Below are 24,065 nucleotides of genomic sequence, written 5' to 3'. Positions count from 1 at the left end.
TGCTTACACAATATGCCGTATACACAAGTCGTCTGGCTCCAATTCTATGAAATTTGTGAGATTGTTCAGTGCACAGCTGTTAGCCAAGAGGAAGGAAACTTACAACTGACAGTTCAATCATAACATGCACTTTGCCCCCATGGCGATTTTCTGGTTTCATGGCCCCTACAGAGATGAGCATCAGGATTATTTAGAAGGAGTAGCAAGTGCATGGAAAGAAGCTGCATGGAAATGGAAGCCAAGGAAAAGAAGGGAAGTAAGTAACAAAAAGAAATAGTGTTGGCCTATGCAGAGGGAACCTCCTTTGCAGAGACTGAAAGGAGCCTGTGTAGTTCTTGTCCACGTTGGAGGATATTCCTGGTACTCAGTGACGTGAATTGGGAGAACACAGTCATCTCCATGCTGAAGCCTGAGGCAGTTAAAATGTGACAGTTCTCCTCAGCATTCTCATTCTGCAAAATCATTCTGGTACTGGGTTTGTGAGCTGATGTTTACCTAATACAATGAATTGCCTAGTGAAATTATTTTATCAATGAATACATGATTGTCCCATGACATACTTTAGGGTGGAGATAGAACGTGGTAGTAGTTGGAGGTGGGGGGCAGCCTCATTACATGACTGTTCGGAGAATTTCCGCCTCACTCACTTTTTGCTTCCCAAATAACTCAACCCTAATCTTCTTTGGCCATCAGCCTCTGTCACCCACACCAAGATTCAAAAACTTTACAATTCCCCACCTACGTGGCTCTTTGAGAATAGCTAGTAAGATGAATGCATGTATTGAAGGAACTGCCTGAGAAGAGAATATTGAACACAAACCTACAAAAAAAAAAAAGGTCCTGGATCCATGATAATGTGGTGATTGCCAAGAGAAATATTCCCTATTACATAGAACACTGAATCCTACAGATGACACTACTATTACATATGATTGTATTAAACGCTACAAAGGAAAAAGCCAGACTTTGATGAAAGTGTGAATGGATGGCTAGATGGGTCCAGAGGCAAGGTCCAAACCTCATCAGTTTAAGAAAAATTCCCTAATCAAATATTTAAACTGAACTTCAAAGGATCAATGAGTAGCAGATGAATAACAGTTGCTCTAGTGGATAAGACACTGGTGGAGGGGTCAGCACTGTGGCCACTACCTGTACCTTAACCTGTACTTTAAGCCATTACCTGTGATGCCCACATCCTGCATGAGCATGGGTTGGAGTTCTGGCTGCTCTACCTCTGATCCATTTCAAATAAATATTGGTAACAAAAATCATTGAGATAACAAGCTCCGTATCAGAGTTCCTTCAGTATGACACAGAATGAATCATCCAGACAGAAAGCCAATAAACATAAATTTAAGTCAAATCATGATATCCAGCAGATGGGCCTCACAGATGGTTTGCATAATATTTGACCTAATATCTACAAACTACACACTCTTCTCATCAGCATTTGGAACCTTTTCAGAATTAGACCACGTATCATGCTGCAAATCAAGTCTCAGCAAAAGTCAAAAGTACTTTCTCACCCTAACCATTGAAAATCTGCCATGTAATACTGTCCAAAGCTTCTCTGGGTAGCCAAATGAGTACTGCTTCCCAAGTCCTTGTGCGACCTGAGATATTCTCCACTTAGACCTGGAACTGTCACCAACTCATCTGTAGTTCTGTGCAGCCCATCCTGGGAGCCACAGGTGTCACTGTACTGGGTGTAGCATCTGTGTAGATGGATTCATAATTGTAGTGTGTCTACCCATGACTGGTCAGGCCCTGAAACTTTGGACCTTTTCTCACTGTTTCTCCCCAGCCCCATCAGATACAATATGAGTTCTCTACCCTCAGACACACCCAGCCAGCAAATGTTACTGGGGTCCTTGCAGTCTCAGGAGCATCGGCTTCTCCTATAGTTTGCATATAGGAGAGACACATACATGAATATGTGTTACTCATGATCACAGGCACATACATACATATGTCATTACAATTCCCTGACATACACACAGGTGCACATTTCCATGACACCCACATAGTCATGCAAACACCTACATGTAAGTGCACCATACATCTGTTGGTCTTCAACCCTGAGGGTATAGAGCCTAGAAACAGCAGGCGGAGGTACCAGAAGATGCCATTTCTTGCAAAAATATCAGAGCCAAAGTCAAAGAGCGGCCATCATGCTTCACTGGAGATAAGATTCCTCTCCTAAACCCCAATGAGTATTTAACAACAGGTTTCTCTCCCACAGTCGATGAAAAGACCCGCCTTTCATATGCCCAAAAGAAATACAGGTTTACAGCTCCATGAAGTCTTAAGGAAACCTGATCTAGAACCTCTGTCCTAAACAGCAGTAGTAGTAGTGGCATGTAACTTGGTCTACAGGTGTGTATGCAGACAACATTCATTAGCATGAAGAAAACAGGTTGGTGAAAGATGTGTCTAAGGGTCACAAGCCAACATCTGCCAATAATCTCAGCAACACTCCTCTGTTTCTCTAACCCATTTCTCATCATGAAAGTGGAAACGTGCTTAAACATTTCTTCAGTCTGTACACTGTTGGAGAAACTTATGATTCCAAAAGCTCAAGACATTTCTGAACTAAAGGCTGCTGACTTGTGTTGGCTGTTAGATGATTTTATCTCTCTTTTACTCTCCTTCTCCACAAACACGCTGCTTCTTCCCACATGTGTTCTCTAGTAAGCTGATGAGTGTTGTCTCAACCACACTCCCTGAAAGCATATGGCTTCTACCTTCTGTGTCCTCTGGTGTGTGATGTAATGTAACTTCTGTGTGTAAAAACCCTCCTACAGTCCCTTCAATTTGAGAACTTCTCCCTTGTGAGTCTTTTGGTGCCTGGTGAGGTGTGATTTTTGTGTGAAGCCTTGCCTACATTATTTGCACTCATTGGGTTTCTTCCCAGTTTGCAAACTCTGGTGACAGATACTGATTTGTGACATATCACTGATGACCTACAAACAGTTGCCATACTCAGTCCCTATCTGTTTGAGAATGCTACCTCTCACAGAAGATTTGAATGCTTCCTCTGCATTCACTGCCTAGCCTCTTGTGGGATCGTCCTCTTTTCTCACTCTCACTCGAGGCCTCCACTGACTTTTGGGTGGAGGCTGGAAGAAAAAAAGAATGGCCCTTATTTCTCGCTCTGCTTTTTTCATTTTGAAATGGGTTTGGAATTTTTATGGACCTCTCATTCTTAACTGTGTCATGGCATCTCTGTGGATCAGATGGTGCTCATCCCCTTGAGAGTGGTTCACTGGTTACAGGAGCTGTCTTGCAGATGTTTCTGAGAAGTCCCAAGAGCAGTAACTAAAGATGGCATGTAAAATGAGGGATTGTGACTGAAGACGACAAGTGAGCATAGGTAACCAGGATGGATTTCTGACTATATTGTGTCTTCCAAAATAAGATGGTTTGAGGTTAGGACAGATACAGACAAGCAGCCTGGCTTACCTGCTTTCACTTGGGTTAAGCCTGTCCTACTATTTGTTCCTCATGTACTAGCAACAGCTGGCATCCACCAAGTGATCCTGTGTGGTACGTCAATCATCTTCTTTCTTTTTTAATTAAATTTTCTATGACAGCTTTAGAAATCCAAAAGGTCTGTATCAGCAGACCTTTTCACATATGAACCAGTCCAATGCAACCCAACTACCATTCTGTAGTTTCACTCTTAGACTTCCTTCATAGCTTAGACCTCAGGGACCTCTACCACATCCGTTGAAGATGTCATCTTCATTCATGTTTCCCTGTACACCTCTGTCCCCCACAGCCTTCAATTGGATCCCTGGCACTTTGTCTGAAAAGTTACTTGAGGCTATCTTCTTGTGTTGTAAACAACTCTGATCACTCAGGGTAGAATTTTATTCTTGACATTCTTTATGAACAGGAAGAGCACTATGAAGGAAGAAACCACACAACAGGAGATGCACAAATTTGGAAGACACATTTAGTTTAAGATGAGCACCTATGAGTAGATCTGTGTTTCTCAACCTAAAATAAGTGCAACTTGATGTTTTGTGTTACTGCTCTGGCTAGGCAAGGGACAGTAATGCCCATTCCTGAGTCTGAGACAACCTAACTACCACTGCCTCATGCCTACACCAAGGATTGCTATTCCTCCCTGTCACACAAATCATGTGAAAGACTATCCTCAGGTGTCATGCCTCTCTGTATTGACCAATCTCAACGTTTGCCTATTTTCCATGCGTTGGACCTTCCCACTTCAAAGATACTTCCCTCCATTGACTGACTAGCTCTCTGACCCCAATTTCAGATACCCACTGCCCTCTGATAGGTTTACACATAAGACTCTATCAGCCTCAGTGTGATGACCCAAATCTCCACAAGAGTCTTTTTTCATCAGGAAAATCTAGACAGGGGAAAACAGCGTGGTGGTGAGGTGCGTTAAGCTTCAGACTGCAGTGCTGCCAGCCTGTATATATGATTGTTGTACTCGCAGCTATGCTGCTTCTGAGCAACCCCACTGAGAGTATATCTGGGAAAACAACAGACTATGGCCTTAGTTTGTAGATGCCACTATGTGGGAAACCTGAAAGAAATTCTTTGGCCCTGACCTAAATCTGGTCCAGCCCTGGTTGTTGGGGCTATTTGGGAAGTGAGCCAGCAGATAATGGATTTCTCTCTTCTGTCTTTCTAGCTTTTCAATTAAATAGAAAAGTCTTTCTAAAGAAGCAAACAGACATGAAAACCAGACCTAATCTGAAACACTTGGCTGTGCTCATATTCATATTTCACTCAATTGTATTATTCAGCAAATCTCCATTTCCATGGACAGTCTTAAGCACAGAATTCACATGACAACATCCCATTGAAACAATGACTAAATAGAAACATACGCTTTTTGGGGGGAGTGGGGGCTGGGAGAGAATGGAGAAAATGTAAAATAAACTGTTCATGATCCAGAAGGAACTTCCATAGTAGAAGAGCTGCAAAGTGACCAAGAACTTATTTTTTGTCTTGGGCCATTTCCAAAAGGGCTGTTGTGGGATATTTTTGTGCACCAAGTATTTAACAAATAAAAGAACTAAATGAAACTTGTATCAATTGTTCCCAGGAGTCAAAGACATAAAAAATGAGTCAGTATTAGGTTGCACTGGTTTAAGTCACTGACTATGACACTAGTATGCCGTAGAAGCACTAGATTGAGCTCTGGCTGCTCCTTGTTCAATCTCCTGTGTGTTGCTGTACCCAGGGAAAAAGCACAAGGTGGTTCAAGTGCTGAAATACATGGGAGACCTAGATGCATTCCAGATTCCTGGTTCAAGCCAGTGATAGTCTTGACAAGTGCAGCATTAAATCTAATTGTATTTATATATGTATATATATAATATATATATAATATATATATATATATAATATATATAATATATAATATAATATATATAATATAATATATATAATATAATATATATAATATATATAATATATATATATAATATAATATATATATATAATAATATATATATAATATATATATAATATATATGTATATATATGAATAATATATATATAATATATATACATATATATATATTATATATATATACATATATGTACATATATATATTATATTATATTATATATTTATATATATCATATGCAGATACATGATTGGTGTAGGGACAGAGAGGAAATCTTCTGTCTTTTGATTTACTCCCCAGTGGCCACAATAACCAGAGATGTGGCCATTCAAAGTCTTGAGCCAGGAACTTCTTCCACAGTCTTCCACGTGGGGGTAGGATCCCAAGGCTTGAAGCCATCCTCACGTGATTCCCCAGAGCACAAGCAGGATTCTAGAAGGGATGTGGAGCAGTCAGGCCATTAACCGGTGTCCATATGGGATCCCAGCATGTCCAAGGTGAGGACTTTAGCCATAAGATGCCATACTATGCCCTAGTGCAACTTTTGGGGAATAAAACAGTAGGTGGTGATCTCTCCTTTCTATCTCTCTCTATCTGTGCTTGAGTCTCTTTATAACTCTTCCTTTCCTTTGATAAGTAAGTCTTTGTTTTTGCTAAATGGAAATCACATTTGAATTGAACTTTGGCAGCACTTACAATACATTTGATTCCTTAGAATTGAATCACAAATATTCACAAGAGGACTCCTTTGCTTATTTCAACACAACAGTGCTACTTACCTCTCACTGTTGTGAGCTCTTTTTTTTCTTCCCTTCTTTTTCTTCTCGTTGCTTCCCTTGATGCCCATCTTCTGGCCATACTCATCCCCATACCATATTAGCAGCTCACAGCCTGGTTTGATGACCTGGCAGGTGCGGTAAAATATCTGCATGTGGTACTGGAAGGCCACCAAATTCTGCTCCTCATCATTGCAGGCGCAGTTCACATACCTGGGGTGGAGATAAATATTGAGTTTACATGCTCTGTCACGTTTAAATCTTATGTGCTCTGTAATAGTCTCCACCCTGCTTGAATCCCAATTCTGCAAGAGCTCTCCCTACAAACATATACCTCTCTCATGAGATCACTGAATTCCCAGGTACAAGTTGTAGATACAGTGTTCATTGTGTTAAGCATGCTTTCTTCCTTCCTTCCTCACTAGTCATCCTCAAAACGCAAGCCCACCTTACTCCCACCTTGACTGCCATGAAGCACACAGAGTTTCCCTAAACTTCAAATTTCATCCAGTTTTCTGCTACAGAATTGCATGAGTGGACACACTCCTTACATCTAGCTTTCCACACATGCTCCACAACTCAGCTTTCCCAAAGGCAATCGTTTGGAATCCTTTCTCTTGGATCTTTCTCCTCGATCTTGGGAGTCCAAGATCCAGATCCAGAAATGTAGAGGAGTCTTCATTGTTTCTTATCCTCTCACAGAAACCTTTGTCCAGATGCACCTTCCTTCAGTCACACACATCCCAGGTTTGGTTTTGTTTTGTTTAGTTGATAAATATTCGTACTTTATTTTTATTTGAGAGACAGAGAAGCAAAGAGGACAAGGGGCAAAAGACAGAGATGCCAGGAGAACGTGTGTAGTGGGGACACAGAAAGGACACAGTGGCAGGCAGGAGCTTCAACCAGGTCTTCCACGTGGGCTCAGTGGTCAAAGATTGAGGACGTTCTCTAAAACTTCCCTGGATGCATGGGGAAGCCACTGGTTTGGTACTAGAGCAACCAGTACTTGTGATGCAGGCTTCACATCACTGCCTTAGCCCACTGCATGACAATGCCTGTCCCCAGAACCCGGCTGTTCCCTCTTTTTTTTTTTTTTTGTCTTTCACTGTCTCATCGATTGAAGGTCTTATGTCTGAAGTTGTTCTGACAGTGTATAATTGTCAAAAGACTAAGAAACGTTACTGCCAGGCACCAATTTCATGGAATCTCCATGTATTTAGGAAATTTTTGACACTGGAAGGGCTTAACCAATGCTAATTAGAGAAAGAGTGAGTCTAATGGCCATAGTTGATCAAGATTCCTCAAGGGCCATCTTTGCGCTCTGTTTATCAAGCATAGTGATTTATGTTATCATAAGAAAGCAAGAATCAACAGCATCAAAGATGAAAAAGGCAGCATAACAACAGACACTGCAACCATTAAGGACATACTTAGAAATTACTACAAAGCACTGTACTCCAACAAATCAGAAGACCAACAAGAAATGGAAAAGTTCTTAGGCTCACACCACTTGCCAAAACTTAGCCCAGAGGCAACAAATGAACTGAACAAACCCATAACTGAAGCAGAGATTGAATCAGTGATTAAAGATCTCCCATCAAAGAAAAGTCAGGCACTGACGGTATCGCTACAGAATTCTACAAAACATTCCGAACAGAACTAGCCCCAAACCTCTACAAACTCTTCCAAACTCATTCTATGAAGTCAACATTACCTTAATCACAAAACTGGACAGAGAACCCACAGAGAAAGAAAATTACAGACGTATCTCTTTGGTGAATATTAATGCTAAGATTCTCAACAAAATCTTAGCCAATAGAATTCAAAAACACATCGGAAAGATCATTCACTCAGATTAGGTAGGATTCATCCCTGGAATGCAGGGATGGCTCAACATATGGAAATCCATAAATGTGATACACTACATCTAAAAACTGAAAAATAAGAATCACATGATCCTATCAATATACGTAGAAAAAGCTTTTGACAAGATCCAACACTATTTCCTGCTGAAACCCTAACCAAGGTAGACATAGATGGAAAAATCCACAACATAATCAAAGCAATATATGAAAAGTCAACGCCAGCATCATCCTGAATGAATAAAAACTGGATCCCTTCGCACTGAGATCTGGAACAAGCCAGAGATGTCCACTTCCTTCAATACTATTCAACATAGTCCTAGAGGTACTCGCTGAGGCCATAAGACAAGAAAAATAAATCAGAAGAATCTAAATGGGAAACAAGTCAAGCTTTCACTGTACGCAGATGATACGATTCTTTATATAGAAGTGCCAAGAGACTCAATACAGAGACTCCTAGAACTTATATGACAGTTTGGTAGAGTGGCAGGGTACAAAATTAATGAACAAAAATCAACAGCCATAGTGTATGCAAACAGCACCGAGATGGAAAAAGATTTAACCAGCAAGATACCATTCAAAATAGGGCAGAGGAAGATGGCCAACATTAGAGAGCTGGTGTGGGGCAGTGTGGGGACAGAGGGGAACCGATCCAGCAGAGAAACAAACCAGGAGACACAGAATGGAGGGGATAGGTGTAGGAAGGTCACTGGAATTCAATGAAGTAAGAAGATCTACACAGTATGGAGAGACAACCATAAAAAGGAAAAAAAGAGGAGACAGCACGCAGTGAGAATTTTGGTGAGTCGTGATCCCAGCCAGGGGGAAGGCGGCGGAATCTCAGCCATTCCTGGGAGGACAAAGGTGGTTGGAAGGACAGGTGTCCACACACACAGGGGCTCAGACCACTGGAGTGCAGGAGACCCTAAAGGCGGCTAATGCATTGAACAAAGGGGGCATCATCCCACGAAGATAAGCAGGGGGTGTTGCCCAGAAACTTGCCTCCCAGCAGGTCAGCAACTTTGAGAGAGTGCAGAGGAGACTGGAGCTGCGCTCTGGGTTCTGGTTGCAGTAATCCCCAACTCAGCTCCGAAAGTTTGACTAGCTGCAAGAGACTCAAGTGGAAACTGTTGCTGGACTCAGCCTGAGCATTAGGAACAGGGAAACACTCAGCAGAGCCTCCCTGGACAGAGGTGCAGGCTGGTCGGAGCACAGCTACATGACTCCCACGGCTCTGCTCCCAACAGTGGAACACCTTTGAGAAAGTGCAAAGAAAAAAAAAGAGAGAGAGAGAAAGAAAAGCCTTGTAAAGGGGGCAGGGCAGGACTGTGAACTTGAACAGATCCCCTGCTGTGCTCAGCTCAGCAGGAGACCCCAAAGCAAAGCCGGTTCTGCAGAACGACAGGGCAAGTTCTCCCAGTGGACCTTTGGCCTGAGGTGGCGCAGACGCACCAGCTACACGTGGCTCCTGCCCCAACCCCAAGAGGTGGGACCGGCTCTGTAGACCTGTGGCCTGAGGTGGCGCAGAGGCCCCAGCTACACGCGGCTCCTGCCCCGAGCCCAAGAGGCGGGACCGGCTCTGTAGACCTGTGGCCTGAGGTGGCCCAGAGGCCCTGAGCCCAAGAGGCAAAACACAGCTCAGTAGAGTCAACCAACCCAGACGGAGGCGTGGAGCAGTGTGTCTTCCAGTAGGGCAACGACTTTGAGTGGGAGCTGCAGGGGGAAGTCCTGTTACTAGGGCTGGGACATAGAGTCTCCTGACCCAGCTCGGGGCTGTGGTCCGCAAACCCCGAACAACAAGCAGCTGGAACCCCCTGCTGTGCTTAGCTATACTTAGGCCAACACTCCATACAGCAGTTGCTGGGTCACACTTCCTATAAGCTACAGCACCGGGGCAACGGCTCCAGACAAGCAAGTCAGAGGCTAAAATCCCAAAATGGCAAGAAACAACAACACAATGAGAAGTATCAGAAAAGGTAATGACTCAGAAGAAAGATCAAGCATTTCCTCTGAAAACAACCAAAACTAATCTCAATACCTGAGATGCAAGACAATGACATAGAGGAATTACCAGAGAACGAATTTAAGAAACTAGTGATGAGATTCATCAGAGACAGTGAGAAGTGCTGGGAAGAGTCGAAGGAATTAAAAAACCATGTCATTGCAGAAATAAATCAAGTCAAAAATGAAATCTTCGATATAGAGCACAAAATTGAAAGCCTAACCAACAGAATGAACACAGCAGAGGACAGAATATCAGAATTGGAAGACAATCAGAATGAAAGGCAGCAGTTCATCAAACAGTTGGAGACAAATCTGGAGAAAGCCAATAGGTCCATACAGGAAATGAAAGACAACTTCAAAAAATCAAACATTAGATTAATAGGCCTTCCTGAAAGAGTGGAAAAGGAGAAAGGCTTGCAACGGGTGCTCAATGAAATAATACAGGAGAACTTCCAGAACACCAGAAATATAAATCCAGCACAAATCCAGGAATCACAGAGAACTCCCAACGGATTAGACCCAAAGAGATCCTCACCCAGAAATGTGGTCCGCAAACTGCCTTCAAGCGAATACAAAGAAACGATTCCAAGACAAGTAAGAAAAAAGGACAAGATTACTTTCAGAGGAAGGCAAATCAGAATCACAGCAGATCTCTCAGAAGAAACACTCCAAGCAAGAAGAGAGTGGGGTAAAACCTTTCAAATCCTGAAACAAAACAACTGCCAACCGAGAATAATGTACCTGGCAAAGCTCTCATTTGTATTTGAGAATGAAATTAAATACTTCAACAGCAAAGAGAAACTAGAAGAATACACTAGCACGAAACCGGCCCTAGACAACCTCCTCAGGAAGGTGCTAAACCCAGAGAGAAAAAATGAAAGCCAAAATCAAAGATGGCAAATGGGAAGACCTCCCCACTAATATCCATAAGAGGATAGTCAACCAGGCAGAGATTCTAATAGTCGCAAACACACACTTGCACACTTACACACACTCATGGCAGCTCAAAATCAATTTCTCTCAATATTACCTCTAAACAATAATGGCCTAAAGTCACCAATCAAAAGACACAGATTAACAGACTGGATCCTGAAACAGAACCCATCAATCTGTTACCTACAAGAGACACATCTAACCAGAAAAGCCTCTAAGCATTGAAAGTGAAGGGATGGAAAAAGATATTTCATGCCAATTGTCGAGAAAAAAAGGCTGGGGTAGCTATTCTAATTTCAGATGATATAGACTTCAAGCTGACAGATATCAAAAAAGACAGGGAAGGTCGCTATATATTGGTGAGGGGACTGATACATCAGGAAGTAATCACCATTGTGAATATATATGCACCAAATTCCAATGCACCTAGCTACGTAAAGCAATTACTTACAGACTTAAGAGGAGACATTGATAGGCACACAATAATAGTGGGTGACCTTAACACCCCGCTAACAACAACAGACAGATCAACAAAACAAAAACTCAACAAAGAAACAACAGAGCTCATACAAACAATAGAACAACTGGACTTGTTAGACATTTATAGAACTTTTTACCCCAAGGCCACAGATTATACATTTTTTTCAGCAGTACATGGCACCTTCTCCAGGATTGACCACATGATAGGACACAAAGCAAACCTAAATAACTTCAAAAAGATAGGAATCATACCATGTACCCTCTCAGATCACCACGGAATGAAATTGGAAATCAGCAATTCAGAATGCCCAAGGAAATACATAAACTCTAGGAGGCTGAACAATATGCTATTAAATGAACAATGTATCACAGAAGAAATTAAAGATGAGATAAAAAAATTTATGGAAACCAATGAAAACTCTGACACAACATTCCAAAACTTGTGGGACACAGCCAAAGCAGTGCTGCGGGGTAAATTCATCACAATTGGAGCCCAGGTCAAGGCCCAAGCGAGGCGTCAAAATCAGGAACTAAATACACACCTCCAGGATTTGGAAAAACAGCAGCAGAAGAGCCCCACATACAAAAGGAAACAAGAAATCATCAAAACAAGGGAGGAAATTAATCAGATAGAAACAAACAAAAAAACTATACAGAAAATCAATGAATCAAAAAGCTGTTTTTTTTTGAAAAAATAAACAAAATAGACACCCCACTGACTGACTGACAAAGAAAAAACAAGAGAAAGCAAGAATTAACAGCATCAAAGATGAAAAAGGCAACATAACAACAGATAGCACAACGATTAAGAACATAATTAGAAATTACTACAAAGCACTATACTCCAACAAATCAGAAGACCACCAAGAAATGGAAAAGTTCTTAGACTTATACAACTTGCCAAAACTTAGTCCAGAAGCAACAAATGACCTGAACAAACCCATAACTGAAGTAGAGATTGAATCAGTGATTAAATATCCCCCAACAAAGAAAAGCCCAGGCCCAGATGGCTTCACTACAGAATTCTACAAAACATTCTGAACAGAACTGACCCCAATCATCTACCAACTCTTCAATAAAAAAGAAAAAGAGGCAACTCTTCCAAACACATTCTGTGAAGCCAACACCACCTTAATCCCAAAACCGGACAGAGACCCAACTGAGAAGGAAAACTACAGACCTATTTCTCTGATGAACATTGATGCTAAGATTCTCAACAAAATCCTAGCCAATAGAATTCAAAAAATCATCTGACAGATCATTCATCCAGATCAAGAAGGATGAAACCATAATGCTAAGGGAAATGAGCCAAACCCAAAAGGTTAAATACCACATGTTTGCCTTAATTTAAGATGACACGATGTTATGTATAACATGTTATGTTAGCTTTTTATAGGTTGTGTATAAACTAAAATTGAAATGTCAATGAGATGGTCACAGAAGGTGGTTAAGAACTCGCATTTACTCCTAATATATTGGTTACTCATTACTATGTCAATTAATTCCATAATGATGTAAATTTTTGCTGATGGTATGTTGGAGCTTTTAATTGATGGGGATGATACTCTGCTGGCTCTGCCTTCAGACCAGAGAGGGTAGACCTAAGAAGCCGTTGAACTTGACTGGACAATAAGATGCGGCACTCTATGTTTGGTATATGCTTGCAATGGGGGAATCTCCACTGAACTTGAACTGTGGTTATGCAACTAGGTGTAGGAATCCACCATGGTGGGAGGGTTTGGGGAGGGGTGGGGAGAATCCAAGTACCTATGAAACTGTGTTACATAATACAATGTGATTAATTAATTAAAAATAATAAAAAAAGATACTATTCAAAATAATGGAGAAAAGTATGAATCATCTAGGAATAAATCTAAGCAAAAATGTAGGAGACCTTTATGAAGAAAACTACAAACTATTAAAAAACATTGAACAAGACTTCAAAGATGGAGTAACATCCCGTGCTCCTGGATAGGTAAAGTCAATATTATTAATTATTATTAATTGCTTTTGGCAATATAGACATTCAACGCAATCCCAATCAAAGTACCCAAAACATTCTTCATGGAACTGGAAACAATGATCAAAATACTCATCTGGAAACACAAAAAAAACATAAATAGCTAGAACCATTCTCAAGAACAGGAAGTTAGCAGGGGAAATCACAGTTCCAGACCTCTGGACATACTATAGGGCAGTGGTTATCAAAACAGCCTGGTACTGGCACAAAGATAGAGAAGGAAATCAATGAAGCAGAATAGAAACACCAGAAGGGATCCCACAGAGATACAGTCAAATAATCTTTGACAAAAAGACAAATGACAATCCTGTCAAATGGGAAGGTCTGTTAAATAAATGCTGTTGGGACAACTGGTGAATACCCTGTAGAAACAAAAGATAGACCCACATCTCTCACCATACAATAAGATCAAATCTAAATGAATAAAAAATCTAAACCTACATCCAGAAACCTTCGAACCTTTGGAAGAAAAGGTTGGAAATACTCTGCAAGATCTAGGGGTATTTCCCTACTTCCTAAAAAGGACACCAAAGGCAATAGCAATCAAGACCAAAATAAACAAATGGGATCTCATCAAACTAAGAAACTTCTGTACAGCAAGGGAAATAATCAACACAGTAAAAAAATAACCCACAGAATGGGAGAAGATATTCACGCACTACATAGGTGATAGAGGGCTATTCTCCAGAATATACAAAGAGCTACAAAACAACCAAGATGTCAAAACAAACAAGCCACTCAAGAAATGGGCACGGGAAATGGGCAGACACTTCACAAAAGAACAAACCCAAATGGCAAATAAACATATGAAAAAATGCTCAAGTTCCCTGGCTTTTAATTGATTAGGATGATACTCTGCTGGCTCTGCCTTCAGACCAGAGAGGGTATGCCTAAGAAGCCGTTGAACTTGACTGGACAATAAGATGTGGCACTCTATGTTTGGTATATGCTTGCAATGGAGGAGTCTCAACTGAACTTGAACTGTGGTTATGCAACAAAGTGGAGGAATCTACCATGGTGGGAGGGTTTGGGGAGTGGTGGGGAGAATCCAAGTACCTATGAAACTGTGTCACATAATGCAATGTAATTAATGAATAAAAAAAAGAAATAGTATTTATATAGAATATGCTTTTAGAAACTGGTCATGACATTCACAGGTGGTTAGAATAAACATGAAAGTGTACATATAATGTAAAATTCACTGAGGAAAGTAAAGGAGAAAGGAAAGTGATCTTGTCTTGGAGAGAAATATCCTCTGTAGTTGTAACATGCCATGGCTCTTACCTCATCCAGTTGGCCAAAGAAATATCCTTTCCATCCACGTACTCATAGCTGTTCCTGCCCTTGGCTATCTGAGTTTCAAAAAAATAGGTTAATATGTTTCTGAAACGGGGGTAATTCAGCAGAATTATTAACAACTCTATCCTCATGTTCTGTGACATTACATGAGTCCAACACATGTTGAGACTTTACATAGTGTTGTTACACATTTATTCTGGTATATTTCCTTACAATAGAAGCCCATAGAGGAGATTGGCACTGCTTCATTTTTTACAGCCCAGTAATCTTCTCTAGGCTAATATTTATTTATTTTTGGAATTATTATAATGTCAGATGTAAAGAGAGGAGTAGACAGAGAGAGAGAAAGATCTACCATGTAATGAGCCACTCCCCCAACTAACCACAGCAGCTGGTACTGTGCCGATCCAAAGCTGGGAACCAGGAAACTCTTTCGGGTCTCTCATGCAGGTGCAGGGTGCCAAGGCTTTGGGCCATCCTCAACTGATATCCTAGGCCACAAGCAGGGAGCTGGATGGGAAGTGGAACTGCTGGGATTAGAATGAGTGCCCAGTTTTGATCCCAGCAGGTTCAAAGTGAGGACTTTAGCCACAAGGCCACAACGCTGAGCCCTAGGCTAATCTTTACAGCCTGGTTGATCATGTTGGCTCAACTCATGCCATAATGTGTAGAAGGACACATGAACCAGTCTCATGCTAGGCAGGTGAAAAGCCATCAGACTGGAAAGGGATGTGCTTCTTACCTGCCAGCTGTACCCACTGTCGCCTTCCTCTTCCACTTCTGTGATCTTGCCCTCAAAAGGACCAAAGTGCAGCCCCAAAGGCAGATCAGATGCTTCATTAAATACTCCAAGCCCAGCTTCCGGAATGCTCGATTGGCCAATTCAAAGTCCAGTGGGCACACTGAGAGCATGAGTAGGATGTCCCTTATCCACTGGATTGTCCTTTAGAAACACGGGAGGTCCATGAGCAGCACAGCTCTTCAGGAAGCATATCTGACACTTCTCACAGTCTGGAGATGAGAGTGGAAGGGATTAGGAAAGTATACCAAACGTTGCTGGCTATAGAGAGCATCAGAAGCAGCCAAGTGCTCACATCACTCAGCCTCAGTCTTGCAGCCTAAGTTACCAGAAGACAGAATGATGTAAGACCAAATTACAAGCGGAATTTCAATTCAGACTATGGGATTTTTCTTTGTGAATGTGCCAAAGGGTCACTTATACAGGTAGTCATCATCTTCAGTCCCACTGAACTCTTTGTATGTCTGACCCTTTCTTCCTTTCAAGTTGTACATCTGAAATTCTTCATTCTCATCCTTTCTTCTGAGTTCTGAGATGGAGAGACTAAGTTAGTGAAGTTATCAGTTCTTTTGGGTTTTTTCTTTTTTTAAGATTTTTTTTTATTATTATTGGAAAGCCGGATATACAGAGAGGAGGAGAGACAGAGAGGAAGATCTTCCATCCGATGTTTCACTCCCCAAGTGAGCCGCAACGGGCCGATGCCCGCCGATCCGAAGCCGGGAACCAGGAACCTCTTCCGGGTCTCCCACGCGGGTGCAGTGTCCCAATGCATTGGGCCGTCCTCAACTGCTTTCCCAGGCCACAAGCAGGGAGCTGGATGGGAAGTGGAGCTGCCGGGACCAGAACCGGCGCCCATATGGGATCCCGCGGCGTTCAAGGCGAGGAGGACTTTAGCCGCTAGGCCACGCCGCCGGCCCCAGTTCTTTTGGGTTTAATGTTTCAAATAAAATAAAGGGCTTTCAAGACAAGGAAAAACTGCATGGACATTTGTTTTTCATCAAATCTCTGGTTTTAATTTATTTCCCCTGAAGTTTGAATATCTGTTTATTTAAAAGGCAAAGAAAGACACATCTAGAGATCGACACAGCAGTTGAGAGAAGCAGAGCATACAGAAGGCAGAGAGAGGTGGGGAGGTTCACTTTTTGAGTAACCTGGATAGCACCCAAATCAGTCTCAGATCAGAAAGCTTTATTCAGTTTTCCCAGGGGGTTGTAAGACCTCAATCACTTATCTCCTCACCAAGTGTTACTAAGTTGTATATCAACAATTTGCTAGAGTCAGAGATAGGGTCAGTTCTGGAACTCAGGCACTCTGCCATGGGAAACAGGCATATTAACGAGTATCTTCACTCCTAGGACAACTGAATTCCCCTCTATAAAGGTTTTGCATATAGGCTAAGTAATCTGATCCCAATTATTTTTTTTTAGATCATTCCCAAAGAGCTTAAAATGTAATCATGTTTCTAGAGGCTCTATTTTGTGTTGAGTGTGACCTAGGCATGCAATTATATCCCTCACACCTTGACCATCCTGATCAAGCCTCACCTTCCTTGGGCTTCCCAGTGGGCCTAGAGAGACAACTCCTGAAATTATTTTCTTACCAAGTTTTTGTGTAGAGTGCTGTCCTGAGCCGTTTGATTCCTTAGGATGGAACACTGCTTTCCAGCCCTTCGTTGAGCCAGTTGTGTTTAGTAAATTTGTTGTTCCTGATGATTCCTTCGTACTGATTTCATTATGTGAAGGCCCGCTGGACTTTCCCTTTAATGAGAAAGTAACATGTTTTTAAACTCACTGTTCAGTCCAGTTGTCCTTTGGGATTGCAAAGTGTTTTCAGGTACATGGTATTCTTTAAAGTATCAGCAAACATGGGAACATATGAGGTGATTGAATACTGAAGGGAAAAGCAGTGTCTGTTTCTAGTCCATTTGGGGATAGATCACATCATTTGAGGCTGTTTCTCTCCAGATTGTTTTCAATTTCTTCTGCACAAATGAAAGTGGAAAACGGGAGAACATTTAGAAAGATAATCTGGAGAACAACATTTGTGAAAGCAGCTTGGTAGGGCTTCTTTAGGAAGGTATGTCTTATCAACCTGTGGACCGTGAAGGGAAAATATAGGAAAGCACAGACAGGATGAAATACAACTGGAGAATTTGGTGGCAAACATGAGGTTAGGAAGAGGTGAAATCAGATGATTGTTCAAAACGTAAGATGGTGATAAAAGCTGAAAATGACAATATCCTGAGCATATTTGATGTGGGGATTAGATAAGCTGGTGCCTATATCAATCGGCTTGAACCCAGGTGTACTGTTAGATACTTTTCTACAGCTACTCTTGTTGACCTGTAAATTGACATACATGTAGCTAAAGTTCATTTTGAAATATTACATTCTCATAAATTCGATTTAGTAATATCTATAGTGCTACTACCAGTTTACCATGTTTTATAGCTGAAACCCAAGTCATACATACATATATCATATATATGAAACATATAGCAGATACATATAAGATATATATATATATCTTTAGAATTCCTTGGACTTGCTTTTCTGTTTCATCAGAAAATGTTGAAAGATTTTCCAGAAAATTTGGAGAAGTTCTTCATGACGCAAACTCTACCAAAATTTTGGAGAAATATTGTAATCAACTGGACACTCAAAAGTCATGTTGTATTGTCGAAGCAACAGGAAACAAAAATAATTGCAAACATTGGAATGACTGAGTACTTAGTACCCAGAGAAAGAGGAGGTTGTTTTGTCCTACAAGAATGAAGACATGAGTTTAAGATACAATTCTGTTTACCATATGAGTGAACACAGAGGGAAGTTTAAGTTACTGCCTGTTTGATACATTCTCAGCATTAAATCCTGGAGTCTTCAGGCTTGGAGGTTCTCTCTCTCTCTCTCTCTCCAGTAAGATTTTATGCTTCTTTGTAAGGAACATTTCCAGAGGGAAAGAGAGACAAATATTATCAGTCCACTGGATCATTCCTAAGTGACGGCTACAGCCAGATCCAGGCTGATCTGAAGCCCAGAACGAGGAGCCTCTTCCAGGTCTCCCACGTGGTGCCATGGTCTTAAGGCTTTGGGGCATCCTCTACTGCTTTCCCAGGCCATCAACAGGGAACTGGATGGGAAGTGGAACAGCTGGGAAATGAACTGGCTTCCACATGGGACCTCAGAGCGTGCAAGGTAAGGATTTAGCCACTAGGCCCTTGTAGAGTTTCTAGGCTCTATGAAGGTGTGAATACCCACTCTTATCTCAAACACTTAACAGTACTATGCCTCACATTACTCAACATTTAAATGAGTGTATGCCAGTAACTGATTCATAGGGTTGTTGGAAGGTTTAACTGTGTGTCTTGATGATAAACCTTACAAACAAAGTCTGAAATACGGTGAAAATAACACAAGAAGTAGCGATTATTTGGCTTGTCTTGTTTAAGGTTCCTGATCATGTTAGCTATTATGACAGATCATGACAGGAAGAAGAAAGTTAATAGTATATGGTGTCCTTTCTTCTATTACCTGTGAGGGACTTAAGAGGATCATTATTTATTGATTTATTATTATTTTCTTTTAGTGAAAGGGTTTTAAGAGCTACTCACCTTCTGCTGTCTGGTATGTTTTTTTTTTGCAGGTCATGCGACAAGGTTTGACTAGAAGGTGACAAGAAAGCATTGATAAATATTTCAAAAATTTGCAAACTCTTACCAGAAAAGAATTTTGCATCAGAGAGTAGTGATTCTACCTGTGATCCAGATGTGACATGAAAATATCTTTGAACTATCACTAAGATGTATGTGTATGTGTTGTAGGTTTTTAATCTTTAAAACAGACCCAAAAGAGCAAAAGAAATCCTTCATTTCCACCTCACCTCTTACTTATGTCTATTGTGTTCAATTAAATAAAGTAATTTGATTTTCAGAATGTAACTGATGAACAATTTAGGAACAGAAAGAAATTTCCTTGAAAAGAAAATAAAAATCATATGGAAAAATCTGTAGTTAATTGCATACTTAGTTTTTAGAAATTGAAAATCTTTTCTCTAAGATCAGAAACAAGGATTGGTTTCTACATACTTGCTACAATTATTTGATCCAAAACTTTTCCTAGACAGAACAATGAGGCGAGGAAATAGCTTCTCCAATTTGGAAATGAAGCAACATGTTGTCTACATTTGCATTTGGCATGAGCTTACACATGGAAAACCCTGAAAATTCCATTAACAACCTGTGAGAGTTAGTAAAAAAATTAGCATAGTCATGAGAAAGAAAGAAAGTCAACACTTCCAATGAATTGTTGGACAGCAGCTTAAGTTGTCTACAACAACAGCAACCCCATTCTTGAGCACTGGTTTCAGTTCCACCTGTTACTTTCACTTCATCACCTGGCGGTGCAATTGGGGAAGCAGGAAGTAATGGCCCTAATACTTGGGATTCTTCTACCCAAATGAAAGCTTCCAGTCTTTAATGTTGACCAGGTTCATCTGCACAGACTAGGGAGTGAATAAATGGGTAGATCTCTCTGTCTCTTTTCTCTCCCTTTCTCTGACTTTGAACAATATAAACAAACCACTTATGTATAAGCTTGGTTGTACTTCTGTCTTGAATTAGTTCATGTTAACTGTCAACTGTTCATACATTTTCCACCTTTTGTCTGATTAATAGCATAGTTACTGTTCTAGGATCTTATGTCAGCAGCCTCTGACAGGCAATGTTTTCAAGATAGTAAATGGTGTTAATCAAATATTGCTGAGTTTGATCCCAAGACTGGTTTTCAGTTGCTGCTTATTTCTCCTGGCCTCACTTTCTTTACTAGGCATCTATTCTCAAAAGCATCAGTGTTTTTTTTTTTTTTTTATTATTACAAAGTCAGATATACTGAGAGGAGGAGAGATAGAGAGGAAGTGGAGCTGCCGGGATTAGAACCAGCCGCCATATGGGATCAAGGCGAGGACCTTAGCCACTAGGCCACACCAGCTCATACAATGCCAAATGGGAGGCCAGAGTACACCGGGCACTGGCCTAAAAACCAATGGCATGTATGTAAACTGGGTTTGGGAGTGGATGAAGTGGAGGTACTTGGGAAGCACCCCTGGTGAGTCATAGCTCTCGCTGGTGAACATGCAGTCCAAATCTGGGGGTCAGACTAGCAGGGCATAGTAGTTCCAAAATGTGTAACTTGGTAATGGACCGTAATGTACTGGGCAGGACTGAACAAACCTTTGTTTACAAGCAAAACTAGAAACCAGCATGGAACACAGGTCATACCGAGCTAGGCTCTTGCACCTACTGGTCCTCAGAGCAACCACGGGCAGGTGCATGATTTACAGCTAGGAACAAGCCCAATCGGGGAGGTAACGGGACACCCTAACTAGGTTGAGGTTCCCACCAAGGGGCGTATGTGCTGGAATTGTGGCTGCGTTCTATCTAGGAAACAGTTGCAGTCACCCGAGGCACTAGTGTGGGCTGGGATTGGATGCACCAGGCCAGTTCAGACCCCAACACCATCTGGTGGCATGGAGAACCAGGGGGTAGATGTGGGACTGACTAGGCTGGTTCTCAACCCCCTACTGAGCCATGCGTGAGCTGTATGTGGGTATGGACGAGCCATGGCTGGGCTGAAACATCCAACAACAAGAACCAGAATGGGGTGAACGCCAGCCAGGAAAAGCCACTGTTCCTGCTAGGGCAGGAGGTGAACTGAGTTGGGTTGGCTCAAGGACCCCCTGGTATGCGCAAAACCTGCCTTTGGGAGGGGATCTGATGGAAGAGCCTGGGCAACTCCTCTGGCAGGACACAGTCCCTGCAGGTAAGCGCAAGAAGCATGACAGGAAACAGTCCAGAATAGGCCATGGAAAGTTTCCCACTGGCACACATTCAGCATGGGTCAGGAGCAGACCAGGCTGAATCAGTCCGTATCACCCACTGGCAAATCCGATCACCAGATCAGAGTGTGGGATGAGCCGGGTTTGGTCGCGACAAAACCAGTACACATTATGGAATGCCAGGGCGTGGTTGCCTGTACTGGATATGAATGCAGCACCCAACCAGCACACATGAGATCCAGGAAGGAAGGGAGGGGCAGAACTGGCGGGCGGATTAAGGGGCTGGTTTCCTTGCCAGACAGCTACTCCCAATGGAGAGCGTGGGCTGGGATAGAGACAGACTAGACTATGCAAGGCTACAACACCTGTGCGCTGCATGTGGACTAGATCAGGGAAAAGCCAGGCTGGGCTGATTATTCCTGCTGGTGCAAGCATAAATTAGAGTGGGTGAGGGATGTTTGGGCATAGCCGCAGAAGCTGGCACTGGGGACTAATTCTGTCAAGTCAAATCACAGAACCACCTAAAGAGTGCATAAACCGGACAGAGAGACCTGGGAGGGAAAAAGTGGGTTCCCCCTTCTTGGGTCACTATTCCCATGGGAGGGCATGAAGACTGGGACGGGGGCTGGGATGGCTAGATAGAGAGGCACTCAACAACACCCGTGAGGGCTGGATGGTTGAGTTGGTTAGATAGAACTAAGCTTTAATACCCATTGACACGTACAAGAGCCAAATGGGATGGGGGACAGACTGGTCTTCTGCTACACATACTGGCAAACCAGGGTAGGGGGCGGGCCTGGTGGGGGTTATTGTGGGTCGCCCCGACTAGGCTGCAGCTCCTACTGGTTTGTGTGAGGGCCGAGTACGTGCTGGGCAGAACCAGACTGGACTGCAACACCCATTGGTTCCAGTGCAACTTGGGACTGAAAACAGAACCAACCCAGCAATTGCAACCACCAGCTGATCATGGTGATGGACTGTGCAGGGCCCTGTGCTTGCTAGAGCATACAAGAAACTAGTCTGGGAATACCTCAAAGTTTCTTTGGAGATCTCCCTAATCGAACTGCTGGACTCAGAACTCTAATCAAGAAAAGACAGAAGACAGAGCAGATCAATCATTCATCTCAGCTATATGTTGGCAGCGATATATGGGGCAAAAGGAGACTTTATGATGGACCATATCAATCAGTGGACGACCTCATCGAGCGAAACTGGCAGCGATTCATAACTGGAGAACTATTAACACCACTCGAGCACATATCTCAGAGCATGCCCCACATCCGGGACTCGGGGTGGGCGGGAAACCGGGTGGGGCTTCCCCCTCAATATCCGACTTTACCTCAGATACAAGATGGAAACAATGTGGACATAATAGTATTACCCACTTCCCTATCCCCCTGAACCTTTTTTTTTTTCTTTGCTTTTTCTTTCTTTATCTGTAATTAACTATGTAAAGATTGTCAACAACACAATAAAATAGATTATAAAAAAAAAAAAAAAAAAGCATCAGTGTTGTCCAGGGGCTGTGAGTGCCAGCACTCATAAGAAAGCCAGTTGAGGGGGCTCTCAGAGTTAGATTAAAGCAAAATCTTCCCTTTAGGCAATACACCTAGAAGGAGAAATGGAACGAAAAGCGATTCATAGCACTCCCAGGATGGACTGGGAGTATTGAGTACAGGTGAGAGGTCTGCATAGTCAGAACACAAACATCCTTGTTCATATTCATCCCTGAACAGGTGGGAAAAGGGAAGGGGAAACACACAGGCACAATGGGCTGATGCTGCATAGTTCTGTGTGACTTGCATGCTATATTTTCACTTCATTTTTTGAAAGTAGGTCTGCTCTGACTTGCCAATCTTTGCACACTATTCCTGGGAGAGCTACATGGAAATTTTTTTGAAGGCATATTGAAATGTTAGAAGACATGAGAGGTTGCTGTGTAATCACAGTGGCCATGGAAGAACAAGGTATCAGCCATGTCCTCTGGTCTCGATGCAGTTGTCTACTCTGCCAATGCTAAAAGTCTGTCCTGAACCTCCTGTGCCAACCTCACTAACACAGCAATGTTCCCGAGGCTCTCACCTCCAGATTTCCCAGTGCTGAAGCTGGGTGTGTCCAAGCTTGCTTTGGCAGGAACCTTGACACATGTGATTCTGGTATCCCACTCCAACTCCTCTGAGTCTGTCATCAGGCAAGAATTCTGAGAGAGGGAAGATGCAGGGGCTTGCTGGGAGCTAGGCCTGAAAACCTGGAACCCAGCCATGGGCTGTGGCACCAGCAGGATAGTGATCAACAGGCAGGCTCTGCACTCACTGAATTCCTACAGCTCTAGACATCTGCTGTCTCAACAAAGAGAGGTGCATCGTCATGGAATCCAGAATGTGGGGCAGACAGGCAGTTAATGGAATACTGGAATTCAGGGCTCCTTGGGGCTGGGGAGGGGGCCAAGCATGTCAACTTGCAGACCTTCAGGTTTGTACTGAAGGATGATGGGCTTCCCCACAGGTGGGTAAAATTTGCGGTCTCAGGTGAAACAGGGTTGGAGTCTAAGATGGGAAGCTTATGAGCCTGACTGAAGAGTATGTGCCTTTGTTACTTTGAGGTTACTGAATCCTGGGTAAATGTAGGCATTATTTGAGGCTGAGCATTTGTGTGAATGAGGCTTGG

General features: G+C 42.3%; 1 pseudogene; it reads right to left on the bottom strand.

Moving 5' to 3' along the window:
• LOC131478767 (histone-lysine N-methyltransferase PRDM7-like) overlaps positions 1-17,296 on the bottom strand; it is a 107,304-nt pseudogene extending 90,008 nt beyond the window's left edge.
• Between the last annotated feature and the right edge of the window lie 6,769 nt (positions 17,297-24,065).

This window comes from Ochotona princeps, chromosome Y (assembly GCF_030435755.1).
Source record: "Ochotona princeps isolate mOchPri1 chromosome Y, mOchPri1.hap1, whole genome shotgun sequence".
Taxonomy (NCBI): Eukaryota; Metazoa; Chordata; class Mammalia; order Lagomorpha; family Ochotonidae; genus Ochotona; species Ochotona princeps.
The sequence above is the reverse complement of the archived record's forward strand: the minus strand, read 5'-3'. Positions and strand labels throughout refer to the sequence as shown.